Below are 17,658 nucleotides of genomic sequence, written 5' to 3'. Positions count from 1 at the left end.
TGTAAGTGGAATCATATTACTGACCAGCTTTCATTTACCTTCTAATATAAAAAAAGTAAACCATATATTTAATAAAAATGAAGTAGACTGTCAAAGCAATATTTCACTTTAAAGACAATTATTCTCAGGTGGTTACCAAGTTTCACTTGAATTAAGGAAATCTGGCAATTTATGAACAAAACCCATTAAAACTAGTTATATGCTAGTATTTCAATTTACTCATAGAGCATATCAAATATATTTTAAAACCATTTTGTGTTTCTTCAGCCCTACAAAAACAGCTAACCTATCTACTGGGAAATCACATTCTGAAAAAGTCTGGATTGCTTTTATTGGTCAGACTGATTACAGGCCAAGCAGTAGCTTCTGTAAATCAAATTTTAATACTGTTCTTTTTCATCATTTGAACCAAAAGGTCAGCAGCCTCTAATCATATGTATAACTGTTTTCCTTATTTTGATGCAGTGGAATAGAGCTTTTCAGCATGAAGTACCTCTGTCAGTGATGTCCATTCAGGACTTTTAAGTCATCTTATTCTATAAAATCTGATTTTTTCCAAGATTGGTTAAAAAAAGTCATTACCCTTTAAGTGCTTTAGAAAACATAAAAAATGCCAAGCTAATTATTGCTGTTGGCTTTTCTTTTAAAATGTCTTAGAAGAATGTGCAAAGATTTGAAACAGCTCTCTCCAAATGAAACTGTAAATTATATTAGGACTCCGGAGTGTCTGTAAAAAACACCCACAGCATTTACCACCTACAAATCTCAAAGCACAATAAACTGAGAGATGTGTCACATATTTCTTGGGCTTTGCTTTCTTCAGCACCTCAGCTTCAGAACTGGGTTTCCATGCACTCACTCCCACAGCCACGGCTGAGCAGCAGAAGTGCTGTGTGTCACCCAGGGTGTAACTTCGACAATCGAGCTGTTAAAATTAACCTTTGACAGTGGGTGGAGGTTAAGCCAGAATTGTTCCCAGATATACTTTTTCTGTTCAAATACAGGTGTACAGAACAGGCAGAGGAGCTAGCAGTAGGCAACACCCATTAAACTTGGCTGAAATGCTGAGGAATGCTTGGATGGGCACCAGTGCCAGGCTTCAGACAAGAAAAAGGAGACATTTATCAAGTGGGCTGGATATAAAGATTTCCAATGTCAACCAAAATCAAAAAGGTAACATAGAAAGGTTCACAGAAGTAAATACAGTGTTTTCGGGTCTCATCAGAGGCTTTGTTTCTTTTCGTATTTTTCACCAGTCACTTTGGCAACCTTCACTTTCAGTGTAAATAAGGATGCAAAAGAGAGCTCTGTTTATTTACAGATCATCCATAAAACTGAGCACACACTGGCTCCTAATTTTGCTGCAGAAATTCTGCCATGATGCAAATCAGGAGTTGCACATATGCCTCAAAGGATGGGTGAGCCAAGCTGGTATTACTGCTTTGGGAAGCTCACACACCAAACATTAAAAAAAGGCACATTCAGGAAAGCACTTCCATACATAGACAGGTTTCTGAGATGAATTTTTCTCTGTGGCAAACTTTCCAGAAAGAGTGATGACCCCAGACTGGACACTATTTGATTCTGTAAAATTCTAAAGCAACAGTAACTGGAAGGGGAAGAGGACAGGAGAGGAAATGTGTTTATAAAATCCCTAAGGCACACAAACCCCTAATGCAGTCCATATGCTGGATGGCAGATTTAATGGGAAAAGTTCAGCACAGGTATTTACTGGTGTGTGCCTTTAACTACTATTCTGCTGTAGTGTTGTGGACCTCCCAGTTTCAGTACATCTCTCCTCTCCACAATCCTTTCATTTAAGATGAATGTAGAGACTCTATAAACTTTATGCAGTTTCTATAAATTAAATCAAATATTTTTTTTCTCTTTCACACCTAATATTATACGAAAGTGAAGAAAATCATTCAAGTCCAAAGTTCCCATACTTACGTATATAGTTTACTAAAACTGCACTGTGTTTACTGGGCAGCTAGAGAGCAATAAAACTATTATAAAATAATAATTACACCCACCATATGTCTGGCCTGTAAACAAATCCTATACTGGAAAAGAAGAATGCCTGCTGTGAGGGTTGAATTGAAAGATGTAATGTTGGAAAGTAAGAAGTCAGGAATTGCCTTTTTGATTCAGCTCAGCTCAGACCTTGGTATAAGAGAAAAATTATAGAGACAAATTCTGACTGCTCACAGAAGCTGGGTCTTCCACACTCTTCCAGTAAGCCCAACTACAACATGCATTCACAGGAGGGTGTAAGAGGCACAGTGTTTTTATCAAAGTGCATGGGTAGGGCACTGACATGCATTAACTGCAATAATTTAGAGGGAAAGAAGCCACTGGAGAAGAAAATGGTGTGCTGTTAGGATTGGGTGTACCCTATTGTATAACCCCACACAGATCTATGCCCCACAGCTGTGTCCTAGAGAACAGCAGAATTTGGCTCAGCCCCAGTAACTGCACCCTAATCAGTATTCAACATTCACAAAGATATACTGCTTCATAAAATCGTATGGCAAAGGCAACTAATTCCTCAAAGAGTAAAACAAAGCTAGTTCAAAAACCACTTGGGAAAAATTCAAGGTTGAGCTGCTAATGCACAAGGGAGTTTGGCTGCTTTCCTGTGTGGCACTATTTCCTTCCCCATCAGTCTAGAAATTCCTTGGGCACTTGTTAATGCCATTTCCCCCCCTCCCAAATCTCCTCAAAGGTCACTACTGTTTGCATCACCTGCAGGAAGCCAATCCCTAAGAGCCTCTATGTTCAACAGCAAATTGGAGATAGCAAATATTGATTTGCTTCTAAATACTATTTATTCTGTTGTTGTAGAACCAGTTATGAATAATCCTCTGAGGCACACCACCATGGGGCTGGGCACTTCAAGGAACTATGAAACATGGAAGCTGATTTGAGTAGAACACTTGTCAGTGTATAATTACACAGTTTCAGGAAACTGCTTGATTTGCATATATGGATATTACTCCCAAAGCAAAGCAGAAGGTCACTTAAATTTGCTTCCAAACCAATTAGCATTTCATCTAGGATATCATCATCAAATGACGTTAAAACCTTCACAACAGGCCAAGCTGGCTTGTAGATCCACTTACAACTTACCTTCTGGACATCTTGCCAAGTTCCAGTTTTATAATAAGCACAAAATCCAGCTTCCTTCTTTCTACCACAAGCTCAGCCTCTATAGATACTATTAACAAGAAGCAAGTGTTCAAGACGGAAATGCTGGTGTTGTCCATCTAACTGTGACAGAGGATGCTTTAGCCACCCTTGGCTGCAGAGGCAGTAACTTGCCAGGATAATCGCCCTGTATTTGCTTCATAAGCACCCAGTGGCCACCACAGAACCTGTTCATAATGTGCATGGCAGTGGACGTATCCCAGCATTTGCCAGTGTCTTTGATCAGGAGAAAATGACACTTATTACACAACAGAAATAGATGGGGAAATATATGATAATTAAATACTACAGCCTAACTCCAAAGTGGGATGTGGTTCAGACACCCTAAGTCTTGGGAAATGCAAATTCCTCTCCTGCCTTCCTCACCCCCAAACTCACGTTCATAGAGTTAAGCAATCAATCAGTCTCTAATGAACACACATTGAACAATCCACTTTTGAACTCCAGGCCACTAAATAAAATGAGAACTGGATTATAAAACTAGATTTTAAACTGGGTGTTCCTGCACTGTGACGAAGCTTAGGTATTTCTGATTACTAGGCATCATACCAACAAATCTGAAAACTCATTTCTCTGCAAACAGTGTTCACAAAGGAAGCCAGACTGACATCTTAGAAATGGATTTTACCTAAAAATGCTCATTTGAGATGATGATAGATGCAAGTAATTGCCTATGGGCAAATAGAGACCATGCCATTAGTTAGAAGCGTGGTCAGGCACTAGATGCAGGATGCTGATGACAGATACCGGATACAGACAGCCCTAGGGAAGTATGGATCCTTGTCCGGGAGACCTTCTGCTGTTCAAACACAATACATGGGACAAAGTTCAGGTGCACAGCCCAAGGACACAGCACATGTAAGCAACACATCTGGCATGGGGAGGATGATTAAAGGTGCACTGTAACAAAAGGAAAAGGGGGGTGAACAAGACAGACTGGGTGTGGGGGTAGCAACTGAGAGCAGAAAAAACCTGGAGAGTTTTAGGTTAAATGTGTAAAGTAGGGCAGGGAAAAGTGCAATTAAATTTTGTGCTTTTGTTTCATGTCAACACAGAGTTACATTAAACACATTGAACTATGAATGCTCAGAGACATAATTTCTATTAAATGTTTTCACAAGAGGATGAAAAAGCAACTCAAAACATTCCTCTTATGTATATGGTGCAGTCCAGCAATGCTCTGTGAATACTCAGTACTTGCACATAAAAATCTCCATATTTGTAGGAGTGTGAATTTTAAAGGCATAATCAAAATATAAGGAAAAATTTTAGCCAAATTGCCTACAAAATTAATTTTATAAGCTTACAAATTCCTGTGAATTCTATATTTTCCTTGTGCTTAAGAAATCCCCAAACAGCTTAGAAGATTAATGTAAATTTTCTGTTTGATCTATACAGGGGTTGTAGGCTTTGTTGTGTACCATATGCCAATTTGATGTAATCTGGAACACATGAAATATTAAATTTTAAAACCCCTGGTTTTCTAAAGCAAACATTAACTACACTATATAACATAAGTCCGCTCTCAAGTTACCTCTTATGAACAGGGCCTCTAAGCCCTCCAGATGAAGTTGTTAAGTTAATTGTTTGTTGAAACTGACCCATTTATTAGGGTCCTTATTAAATTTCTATGGCAGGTGTTGAAAGCTTGAGGCTTTTTCATTCCATCAAAGTTGCAGAGTCCAAGTCTTACTGGTTCAAAATTCTTTAAAACTCAGGTCGGTGCTGCAGAACACAAACTTTCTAAGATCCCAAGCATTACATTTTCATTAGCTGCAGCTAAACAGGTTTCTTTTGGACTTCAGTGTCTGGTTATAGCAAAATATTTACTGCTGCAATTGGTATATTATGATTACATGCATCAGACAAATACTACAAACAAATATGAGATTTCTAAAAAACTCTTAGTGCTTCAATCCTAATAATGTCTGAGACAGATGTTTCTCTTGCCAAAGAATTAGATTAATTTACTTGTAAATTCTATTGGGCTTTGGAAGAGAAATCCTACATAAAATATTACTATTAGAGCTGATCAAAATAGCTTCCAATAAGAGGGATTTATATTTTCCCTTGAAAACTAATTTAGTAGTGGCAGATGGTAAAGATTCTTCTCCATGTACCCTCCAACCACAAAGCAAACATCTTTGTTCGCATTACTCTTTATATACATGGGAAATGTTATTGAACAGAACAGCAAAATTTCTTATTTACATACCAGGAATGTTATAAAACACAATCTGACAAGGTTAAAAAAGATAAATGCAATTCTGTTCTGAACACTGAATGAAACAGACATCAGTGTTTACCATGAAGATTGCTGGACCCAAATAAAGTATTAACTAGGTTAAATTCAACAGGTTTGAAATTGATCTAAAAAGTGACTTAAGTGTTGATCCAGCAAGGGGTTTTCATGCTGTGCAGATCACCTCTTGTGGTTTATTACACGCTGTTCAAGGACCATAATACCTCCTTCTGTGTATGAAATGAAACAGGATTTGCTGTTACCAGCAGGTGCCATTAGGAGAAATGCAACAACAACCAATAACGTTGTGGTTCAAGAGTGGTTCCTCACCCAGAGTTCACAATGTTCTAGTGCTGCTTGGCTGCTTGCTACACTAGTACTGACTTCTCCAAATGGCTCACCTCCTGGGACTGCTGAAGTTTCTTGAAGGGACTGAGGTCCCCAGCTCTGCAGACTGCAAAATATCCCAATGACTCCCTGTCATTGCTGGCATATTGAACTCTGCTTTAAAGCACAATGCTTAACTTCAATTTCAACCTCTTGCACCTTTTCTACCTACTTGAGTATATTCAGATTCCCTGTACCTGCTCAAAAATAAAATCACTAGCACCCCTCTGAAACTAACAAAATCATAGTTGCCACATTCAGCCAGGTACCAGTTAGCCCTATCTTCTTATCAGTTAGAGAAATGGCTCTTGAATAAAGCTCACACTGACATGGTTTTACCAGCACAGACCTTTCCCTGCCACATGGTGAAGTAGGTCCCACAGGTCCCATCAGCATCTGCACCAGTATCTATGTATCACTTCTAAGAGATCCCTGGCAAGATCTCTATTCTCATCCTGTGGCATCTAAAATGAAAAATACATCATCCTCCAGAAACCATCCTGTAAGGGCTAGTCACAGAGTCCAGTCCATTCCATCTCCACTTTGCATTTACCTTTACTTGTTATGGCAAACCTAGAAAGCTTAAACTGTGAAGCATTCCTTATTCTTCACATTTTTTTAATTTCTAGAGAGGGGAAAAAGTCCTTTTGGCTGGCTAACTTTGTTGAGACATAAAAATCTGAAATGCAGTAAGATATTCTGCTATACATCAGATCTGACAACAGTGCTAAAGCCTGAATAATTTGAGATGAGCAAAGAAGCCAAAAAAAATCTAAACACATTATGTGTCAGGGATTTCTTGACATTCAGAATCAGATGAGAACTAGCACGTGCCCAGAGTCCCACTGTTTCCTATATTTGTCAGTTAATGTTAACAGGTTGGTGTTAAACTGTATTTTTATGCATTTGAAACCATTGTAATTAAATCTGCGAGTAGAATGAAGAAAACACCGGAGCAGGGGACTGGCAACACATCCACTTCCCACAGAAGAGTCCCAGGCAGTTTCCTGAGCTTCTTTAGACAAATCAGTCTTTAATTCTCCCTGTTATTAACCAGGATCTTTAAAGCACCACAGGATGCTACAGAAAGGCTGAGAAGACAACTGCCAGAGGCCTATCATCTTCTTTGGAATTTGCCTTTACCTGTGGGAAACTTAAAAGACAGTAGTTTCATTTTCTAAAATCTGGTAAGGAAAGGCAACCACAAACATGTCACAGAACTACCTTGCAAAAGCCTTGAAATCACAAATAATTACTTGTTGGGGAGCTGGTGGCTTCTGGATTTCTCTTTTATGCTTCCCCCACTGTCCCCAAACAACTCGAGATTACCTGGCCAATACATCACTCAAACCAAGGAATGCTTACAAAGCCTTCTGGACACCACATCACTCAAAGAGATTCAGAAGTAAAACTGAGATATATATTTGCAGAACTAGAAGAGCAGTAGTAAAAGCCAGAAGGAGTAACCCAGTGCAGGACCACCAAAACCTACTGGTGTGCTCAAGAAGTGGAGTGGCCTCGTATGGATATGCAGAATCCAGAGCCACGCTGCCTACTGCCTCTATCCCACTTATTCTTCCTTTTAATGTCTCTTATCAAAGCCAATAAGCAGCACAGAAGAAATAAAGTGAGGAGCATGGTAATCAGGTGAATATTAGAGACATGCAGAAATACATGCAACTGTAAGAGCAAAAGATTGAAGAGATTTATGGAGATTAATATTTACTAGAGAAAAATCCTCTGGCTTTGGAGGAATAAGCAGATGCTTTGTTCATTGTGGGCCAGACATGTGATCTGAAGTAGAGGGTACAAGCCTCTTTTGGAGGGACAGAGAGGAACACAAAAACCAAAAACAGCGTAAGAGGTGGGAGAGCTACACTATATAAAGGTGCTGTACTGCAATGCAAGACAACCACCATTCAAAAATGGATGAAGGCAGATTGTAGGCTCCAAAAGTTAGATTAAAATGGATTAAAAGCTGAACTACAGTAGAAATCCTTTTTAAGATGCATTTTATAAAATGCAAGAGCCTAGCATACTCCAGTATGCTGTACCAGTACATACCCCTGAGATGTTGCCATTTGACTTCAATGACCTGTTGGGAGGTATTCTAGGGGGCTTCAAGAGAGTTACTCCTGCTTTTCCAGAAAGGGTGGCTGCCACAGGAGAAGCTACAGGCAGACTAAGGATGGCAAAATTCTAAGTGTTCAGCACAGTCAATCATGCAGTCTCCCCCACAAGATCCCAAGCCTGGCCCTTCTAGCACTAACACAGGCTTTCTGGGCAGCACAGCAGAAAGCCTGGTTCCCTCTGCACCCTGGTGAGCACTGCTTTAGGTAGCACAGGGAATTGTGAGCTGCGAGACCTGGGTATTATTCAAAAGCGAGCAGAGAAATTATTTTTCTGAAATCAGCAGCAGTCTTTCCTTTGCTCCAGCAGGCTCTAATACCAGGTTATAATGTATGAACATAGTTCAAAAATAATATTGGCACAGCTTACTAATTAATCAAAACTAGAAGGTGTCAGACAAAATCTTGGACTGGGTTTGGATTAAGGCCTGCAGTAACACTCAGAATCCCAGTTTTTCCTGACTCACAGAATGTGGAAATGCAGCCCTCAAGTGACTGACTGATGCTCTTGATGGAGCTCCACATTTTTAGCTATGTGCCTGAAGGCAGGTTTGAACAAATCTGACAGGATGAAAACCCAAGGAAGAGCAATGTGTGTATGAGCTCTCTTGTTCTGAGGATATAACAATAAAATAGTACGGCATTAAACAAATGTCACCAAAACCACAGCACAGTGAGCTGTACACACTTCAGGCATCTTCAACACTGACATGCCTCCTCACTTTGCTATTAAATAGCTCATCTGTAGCTTCCAAGACAGCCAGCACCTCTCTACTTGCTATTTTTTGCAACTATTTTCCAACGTTCAAATGAGAACATGGCAGGAACCATGAAAATTCACACTCTGTCCTTTATAGCCAAGACATGGAACATCCACTCAGAAGGAAAGGCAAACGTAAAAGAATTTGGATTTAAGTGCCAAGCAAATATCTGTGTTGTTTATGGACATTTCCAAAGACTACCAGAGAGACATTCCTCATGTACAATTTTACCCACAGCAAGAAAATCTTCTTTCAAGCAAAACCCCCATTACTACATAACTATACTGTGTGTTTGCACTGTACCTTCTACCTCATCAGCTCCGTCATCCTCTTTATCAGACTTTTTCATCCCTGGGGACAAGACATAGCAGTGTGTTCTGTTACAAAGAAGCAAATGGGGGCAGCAAGAACTTCAGGGACCAATTATCACGCATGCAACAAGCCCTTCCTTTAATACAATCTGAAGTGCTCATATGGCATCATCACATCTTTCCAAAAGCCAAGTTTAAAATTAAATTTAAAAAAAAGCTCATGGAATGAACACGTATTTTGTTGCTTTGAACTGTGTCCAGCATGCGTAACGATCCCTCCTGAGATGTGTTTAAGAGATACACTTCAAACGGGACGTAAGCCATTCATTTGTTATATTAGCTTGTACTCAAGAAGTTAATCTGATATTCCAGAGAAAGGCAGACCTTCCAATATATGTCATCGTCCCTAGGAGGGGAATAAAGGCATTTTGGCATGAGAGAGAGGGCCAGCACAAGGGCAGGGTCAAGCCACATTTTGGCAGCAGAGCTGGCCTACTGTGTGCAGCAGCCCTTGGCCCAAGAGCACTTACATGTACAAACACTATCACATGAGCTCACTCTTGCTCCCCTTGTTGCACTGCCTTGCGTCTCACCCCAAGCCCTAACAACAGGATTGTGGTTAGTGCATGTTCCTCCCGGGTTTTTATCCATTTGCCATATCAAATCAGGAATGTTGTGCAATGGGAATAACGCAGAGCATGAGGGTTGACAGCATTCCTGCTGCTGGAGGAGTCAGAAGAGCTCTAATCAGTCAGCTTCTGTTCTGCCTCTTTCTCCTCTCTCTGACAGGCACACTTGGCAATTTCAGCCCAGAGGAATGCTGATATGTGCTGGATATGGTTAACAGGTGATACCTCCACCTTCTTTAGGCTCCAGATGGAACATGCATGCTCCCCAACAGGAAAAAATCAGTACATTAGCCTCCATTTTTCTTCAACCATAGGAAATGAGATGGATGGTGTGATAAAGAGCAGAAGAGGACACCAATGCTGTCAGAACTATGCACTCCAGTTCCTTATGGCAATCCATAAGGAGCTGGACAATCCAGTAAAATAGGAAAAGACACCAAAAGCATAAGGAAGGCTGCACTGCACACAGACCCTGATGTGTGAACACCTTGTCACCAGCACTGAGATCAGGTGAGCTGGACCTTGGCACTGCAGGTGAATGGGATGACAAAATCTCCTCACTCAGGCCCTGTCTGTGCTCAGACCTAGAGATTTCAAAGCTGTTTTAAGACTGTTTGTATATTACCTGTACAAGATTCTTTTATAAGAAGCCCAGGTACCTCACAGAGCTGCGTTAGAGCCAGGACAGAGCCGTTCTGCCTTGGCATGTGCTTTCAGCTGAGAAGCTTTTGCAGATGGTCCTGTGCAGCAATCAGTGCCTTGCCTGGCTCATGCCAGCCAGCAACTGCTTTGTTGTGAGAGCCTGGTTTTAAGCTGAGAAGCATAACTCTTGTGAGGAGTTTCTACTCTTTACAGCTGTGTGAAATGACTTAAAACAAACAGAACATTTCAGAAATATGAGACATGACTCATGGATTTTGAGAGCCAGAGTTCACATATCCCCATTGTGTGTCATTTTGAGATCATGGAAAGACATTATTAAGTATTCCAAGGACTCTGGCAGGCTTGAAGTGTGCATGGCAATGAGCACCATCAAAGCACTTGCAGCACCCATAGTAAAAGCAAAGTCAGACCAGAGAATTGAGTAATCATGACTAAAACATGATCATACAGTCAGCTCCCCTCAGGATTAGAAACACAATGAAATCTTCATAGAGAAAAAAAAAAAAAATCAGGGTTGCAACCTCTTGCATGGCAACAGGGAAACACCAAGTCTTTAAGCAGAAGATGCTACTTTGAAACTGAGGTATCATTAAAAAAAATAAAATTACTCTCAATGCAAAACAGCATTTAGATTCTACTACAAAATACTGCTAGGAACGTCATGGATACCAGAGTATGACCTCTATAAAAAAATCCTATGTAAGGTATGTCAAGGAGAAGGCTCAAAATCTTAAATGCCTGTGGGAATTCCTTTCAGGCCTTGGGTAAATTTTCATGCTCTGTGCTTCTCATCTGTAACACTGCAATCATTCATACTTTGAAGCTAACTTGAAATTGAACCCACAAACACTGACTACAAAGTCAGGCCCTAATGTTTAGTAAATAAGGAATTCCTAAGATGACTTTCATCATTCATCTAGCCAACAATACCAAAACTGCTGATCAGTTGCAAACATCATTTGCACAGCCAAGGAAGAAATGCCAACGGGACTTGATATAACAGTGTGCCTCTCTTGTGCTGGCTTTGTTTGCACCTATATATTGACCCCAGTGCAGTGAAGTTGTAAAGACAGAAACACCTTTTACCTACTAACCCTGAAAGTCACTGATCCTGGAAGTAACAGAGGAGAAAATGTTACAACTGAACTTCATCACCAGGCCATTCCTCCCTTGCTCACTAACATGACATTCATAAGAAAGTCACCAGAAAAGTCAGGATGGGAATTTTGTTTTAGTGTAACTTCACAGACACTTTTCATGGTTACCCTTTAGTTTATTTTTTCCATTAATAATTATGACTGCAATTTAGCTGTAGGAATGGCTTTGAAAATATACCTTCTCTATTTCAATTTATTTCTACAGCTGCAGAATTACATTGTTTAACTTTTCTTTCTTAAGTGGATTTCCTTTGGCTTTGGCCCCCATTTAATAAAGTGGCAAGTTTACTGAAAACAGCCTTTCCAGTTTCAGTGGATTAGTAGGGTAAAGCCTAACTTGATTGAAAAATAACTTCACTCCATGCTGCTTTACTGCCAGTCAGCTCACACTATTGCCTACAGCTGCATCTGGCTGGCAGACCAGTAATTTCACTTTTTGTTTATTTTCAAATGGTCAGCAACAGCCACACCAATAACATGAACACTCTTCATTTTCTGTGGTGTGTGCAGAGTAGATGGGAATCCTCTAAGTGGAGACACATTGTCAGAAGAGAGCTTTGCTGCTCTGCTGGAGATCAGCAGTTGATAAATGCAAAGAAAGCATGTATGGGCCAAAGACAGCAATATAATTACTTACAATTCCATGCCAGATGAAACACGTGGGTGGTAATTAAGCACAAAAAGCTTGTCAGAAATCCCTAAGCACATAATTTAATCAGGATTTGATGCTATGACACCACAACATGCAGCACACCTCTTTAAGGTCTGCAGAGCCTTCATTCCTCACTCATTTCACATCCTGCAGCATTCTGGGCACAGCTGTGTTCCACAGAGGCTCTTCCTTGACAGCACCCACAGCTCAAGATAAGCATCAGGATTTAGCTTTTATTAGTCTTCTAAAACAAACCAATTTAATCTGTAGATCATTTCATTATAAATAAAATAATAAATAATAGTTACTCTGTTCTTTCAACATTGAAGAGGTTTAATTTTATAGCTGTTTTTGTAGGATGGTCACATTAAACATCACATGTGTAAGCAAACAAAGACACTGACATTAACAGATGACAAAAAAGGACCATGGGTCATTCAAATTCCCAAGACAAATCTTGTCTTCCTCTCCTACTTTGACCAGGAAAGTAAAAAATGGAGATAACTGGTGGCTTTTACAAATGCCAGTATTGGCTCATATGTCTCCACTGGAAAAACAATAATCAATAGATTTACTTCTATGACCATTAAACATAGGATTTTAAAGCTTAATATATAAATCATTATAATATTATAATAATATTATAATAATATTATAATAAATAATATTATAATAAATATAAATCATTATAATATTATAATTATAATAATATTATAATAAATACTTCCACTTAGACACTTTCAGCCAACTCTCTCCATTACAAAAACAAAAAAAAACCAAACAACATACAATCAGGTATAGAAGTACAATTATATAGCAAAGGACATATTTTTGTCACAGATAACATGAAGAGAAATAAAAACTTTGAGTTTATGAGCAGTTTAAAATTTTCAAAATAATGACAAAAAGTACTTAGACAAGTTCATATATTTACAATTTCAACAGAGATCTCCTTGCATGAAGAACACAACCTTTGCCCACTAATTGAGACACAGCAGTCTTCTAGAGAATTTCACTGACAAGGGGTTAAGAGATGAAATTATCTGGTTTCAGAAGGAATTGCCAGTCAAAGGAAAAACCTTCTGCTGGTACAAACTGACCCTTTTCCTCTGGATTTTTAGACACTTATAAAATTGATCCATGCAATTTCAGGGTCAAACATAAGAAATTATCACTGTACTGATTTCACAAACAAGTTACATTTGACTGATTTGTCTGATGTCATACAAAAACCCAGTTACGTCTCAAGCCTTGCTCTTTTAAATCACACTTTGCATGGTATGCCAGGATGTGCTTAGAAAGCACTGATTTGATTTGAGTTGCTATGCAAGAGATGGATCTTTGAAATGCAGCTTGCGTGGGCCCTTTTCTTAATGAAATCCACTGAGATACTGAACTCCACAGTTAAAATAGGTTTTTCCATACAGGTTTGAAGCGATTGAATTTGGAGCAGAATGTACTTGCTATAAAAAGTAAGGGGAAGAAAAAGTCTTCAAACTTAACATTTGTCCCAAGAGTCACATAAAATTTCATGTCTCAGGGTTGTCTTCCAGGGAAACTAATGTTTCCCTGGAAACATGTTTCTAAATACAGTTGCTCCAGTCACATCTTGTACTAACAGTTTGTTCTTCAAGAACAGAGATGGGCTAATCAGTGCTGAGTTAGTATCCCTGAAACTTGCCCACTCGAGTTAAATCCCACAATTTCTCAGGATCCACCTATTTTCAATAACTTAATGTAACAATTATGTAACAAACCTAACCTGTGGTTCAAGTTACTTCCAAAAGTCAATGCATGCAAGTCCTCATCTCATACTTTAGCAGTAGCCCTAAAACATCTTTAACCTCCGGCACAAAAATAGAGATACACTACTAATTACTCATCAAGTCTGAGACAGCTGGTGCTCAGCCAGGTACCAGAGGCATTCCAGGAAAGGGACTGTATCCTGACTTCATATCATGCCTGGCACATTGCAGAACCAATCACTTCTAGAAGCAAGATCCAGTTAAGCTGCACCAGTTAAGCTATGATGAATTACACATTTCTGAGGAGCTCCTGGGAACCAGTGGAGGAAATCTGTGAAGTCACTGTGGTGTGTGGTTTCAGGAGGAGGAAATCTGTGAAGTCATCATGGTGTGTGGTTTCCCTTCTTATCCAGGTACTATTGTGAATATTAGTTCCAGTTTCCCCATGGATAAAGCATAAATGCTGGTGAATATTTCATTTCTAGAGTGCAAGAAGAAGGAGCTGCCTATTTCCAGCACTCCTTCTGGCTACCCTGCATTGAACTTCTTGCCAATATCCATACAACCAGGAGGCAGCGCTGGCCTGGCATGTTTCCTAACAAGATCTCCAAGTTGCAGTGGGTTTGGCAGAGTGTAATTGCTGCCTTGTGTCTCTGCCTGGGAAGAGCTGGCTCTGAAAAAAGTCAATAGGTGACACCAGCTTTAGCCTGTCACTTTATGCTTTACCAAAACAGAGGTGCTGGAACACATCATGCTAAGCTCTAGTGACTACTTACCTGGTAGATGGATATTTCTGGTGACAAACAATTCTTTCATCTTTTGATACAAGAGTGGTGGCAAGAGTAAGATTATTTGATCTGAAGAAACGAAGACTTAGGATTTGACAGAATATTTTTTTCTCTTTGTGTGAGGTGTCTCATGAGTGGCACTGAGATACCAATTTGCTGTCTTTCCCAGCAAAAGAACTAAGGAACATCAAATGAAAACACCAGGGCACAGGTTTAAAAACAAAACTACGGAAATTGCCTCTTCACACAGTTGCTCTGTTGAAGTCCTCACAGCCAGATGCTGAGGATTCCACATGTTTAGTGAGAGCTTAAGGGGAGGCACAGTCATGGAAGGAAAATTCACCCATGTTGTTCACCAGCAAATTCCCTCCTAGCTCTGGAAGTTCCTGTTTTGCAAGTGGTTACAGACTAGATGAGGAAATTGTGAAAACTCTTGCCCTTTTCTCATACTAACCAGGTACCCCCTTTGGCATTGTCAGAGACCCTTGGCTGGGCAGACCTCTGTGTGAGTCTGTGCCTCCAGCACATTCCCTGTCAGGTACTGCAGCGGGCGAGTCCCAGCTGTGGGACAGGTCAGAGAGAACCTGGGCTGAAGGCATGCTGACGTGTTCTAGGCTGAAGAAAAAGAACACTTTGGATAAAAGGCCCTGGGAGGTAGAGAAAAAGTGAGAAACCTTTGCTTTTTTCACACTTGTATAGCAGTGGCAAGGCAAGAGCCTTGGGTTTGGTTTTCCTTTTCACTGTTGCCTGCTCTGTCCAGTCTACTGTAGGACTTTCACCACTGCAGGTAAACAGATGATCATTACCATACCTGACATCAATTTAAAGTCTTCTTTGCATGACCTTGTCTGGTCCCACCCTTAGATGGACTGCAATATTAAAAAACAAATCAGGGAGAAGAAAGGACAACCCTTTTGTTTTCTTGCTCCAAGAGCCTTTCACTCACATTTACTGGTAAAAACTAATACATCTTGTTAAAGTCAACTGCTTTAAAAATTACTTTATTAATTTAAAATGTACTAACCTATTTATAAAACAGCTGGCCGTGTGAAACCAGCTGTCTGTTAATAAAACAGCCGTGAAAAATTCTGCAGTGTCATAGACAGTGTAGCTATCAGAGAGCCCATGGGTGGGAGACAAGTATTGTCATCCCAAGCTGGACTCACAGAAAACCCCTACAGTAAGCATAAGAACCAAAGTAAATAAATAGGTCTCCTGTCACACCCTGCAGGTTGCCACCTCCCAGTGCTTGCCAAGGAAAGCACATTCCAGATACAGGGCCCTTCCTGACTGCCACAATTACTCCCAGAAACAGGTCTAATCCATCAGGCTCCAGACCTCTGTGGGAAATCAAAAGCCAGAAATAAAGTCAGGAAAGTAACACAAAATTATTCTCAGACAGGTCACCAGAGAGAATATTTTTAAACCAGAAACAATCTGCTCAATGTGGACTAGAAGCAAAGAGCAGTTACTTTCTCTTACCCTCATTTCACTGATGCCAACATCTTCTGGAGATTTATTTCTCCATCTCCTTGCAGATCTGTTTATCTTAGCCTGACCCCTAATTCCTTTCTGGAGATCAGAAAATGACACTTCTGCCTGCTTTGCCTAGGGCTGTCCCTGCTTTCCCTTGGGCTGACTAGGTTGTATGAACACCTCTCTTCTTTCCCTCCCTTCATCAGGAGAGCATTTTGTAGTGAAGATTTGCTGAGCAGCCAGGGATACAGAAAATGCTACTACTAAAGCTTTTCCTAACAATGCAGCTGCTTAACAGACAAGGTCACCATTATATTTACTTGCTTTGAAAAGGAAACACTACAATATCAACTGAGTGTTTGTAAAGAAACCTGCTGCTTCCAGGCACATCAGCACCTACTGTCCAATGTCCTTGCCTTGGGCCTGTAAGAGCATCCTGGCACTTTTGGAATAAACTCTGGGCAGAGAAGCTATCAGTCAAAGACAAGAAGAAAGAATTTTAAGCACAGAATTTGACTCCGATAAATTCTGTGGTGTGGTGATATATGAGAATGTTCTTTCAATTCGAAGCATCTCATTGCTGCCTCTGTTCTTTCTGAGAGGGAAAAAAAGAAAAAAAAAAGGTGTTTCTTAACTGGTGGTTTTTTTTAGGAATTGCACCTGGAGCAAAAGAGAATACCACAGTTATCAAAAAGGACTCTGTGTTCTTACTGAGGAAGCAGCTCAGTCCCCAAGCGCTGTGACTACTCATGACCTATGCACAAGGTGCATATCCAAGCACTTTTCCCACAAAGCCACCTGTGCTGCACTCCCAAGGACACATTCCCTTCAGTCTATCTGCCACCCCTGGCAGCTCCTGGGCAGGAACTTCTCACACTGTAGTCCTTAAACCTCAGATGATCTGTACTGCTCTGGACATACTCATCAGCAATTCCTTGTGGCCTGGAGACTTTGTATTCGCTTCAGACATAGAGGTGAGAAGGCAGAATTGTTTGCATTAAGGAATGCTGTCAGCATTTAGAGAAGACCTTTCTTTAAAAAGTTTATAGTTTCCCAAGTTGCAACATGGATCAATGAGAAGTTGATGGCCAATTATGGCACACCTGAATTTTTGCCTTCAGTTTCGAAGCACCAACTCATGCTTACCTCTTAAATGCCCTTTTGGTTCTTGCATAAATTGTACAAAAATGTCCCTGAAACCAAGATAGAGTGTCTGCAGTTGTCTGTACTGAAGAGGTTCACAGGTGTTGTAACTAGCTCTGCACACCAGTGTGCTCCTTCTGGGTGAATGCTCATTCCAGTGAAACCCTCTGCCCTGAATGGAGTTGGTGGTATGAGTAGTATCAGACCTATCAGTCCTTGGAAATGGATCATTTTTGTCCTTTATTCTGCTGCTTTAGGAAGAAAAGGGAGTTCCTTCCTCACTAGGAGCTTACAGGCCCTGTGAGCCCTAATTCAAACCCAGATGTCCTCTGGGTGCCCGACTGCGAGGCACGTCCTTGTGCTCCTGT

General features: G+C 40.3%; 1 protein-coding gene across 2 annotated transcripts in view; it reads right to left on the bottom strand.

Annotated features, from left to right (window-relative positions):
• The window catches only part of CLMN (calmin), a 75,765-nt gene that overhangs the window by 26,293 nt on the left and 31,814 nt on the right, over nucleotides 1-17,658 (bottom strand). The gene's annotated exons all lie outside the window — the stretch shown is intronic.

This window comes from Passer montanus, unplaced genomic scaffold (assembly GCF_014805655.1).
Source record: "Passer montanus isolate IOZ18808 unplaced genomic scaffold, ASM1480565v1 scaffold27, whole genome shotgun sequence".
Classification (NCBI taxonomy): domain Eukaryota; kingdom Metazoa; phylum Chordata; class Aves; order Passeriformes; family Passeridae; genus Passer; species Passer montanus.
Note: the sequence above shows the minus strand (reverse complement) of the source record. Positions and strands in the feature narration are given on the sequence as shown.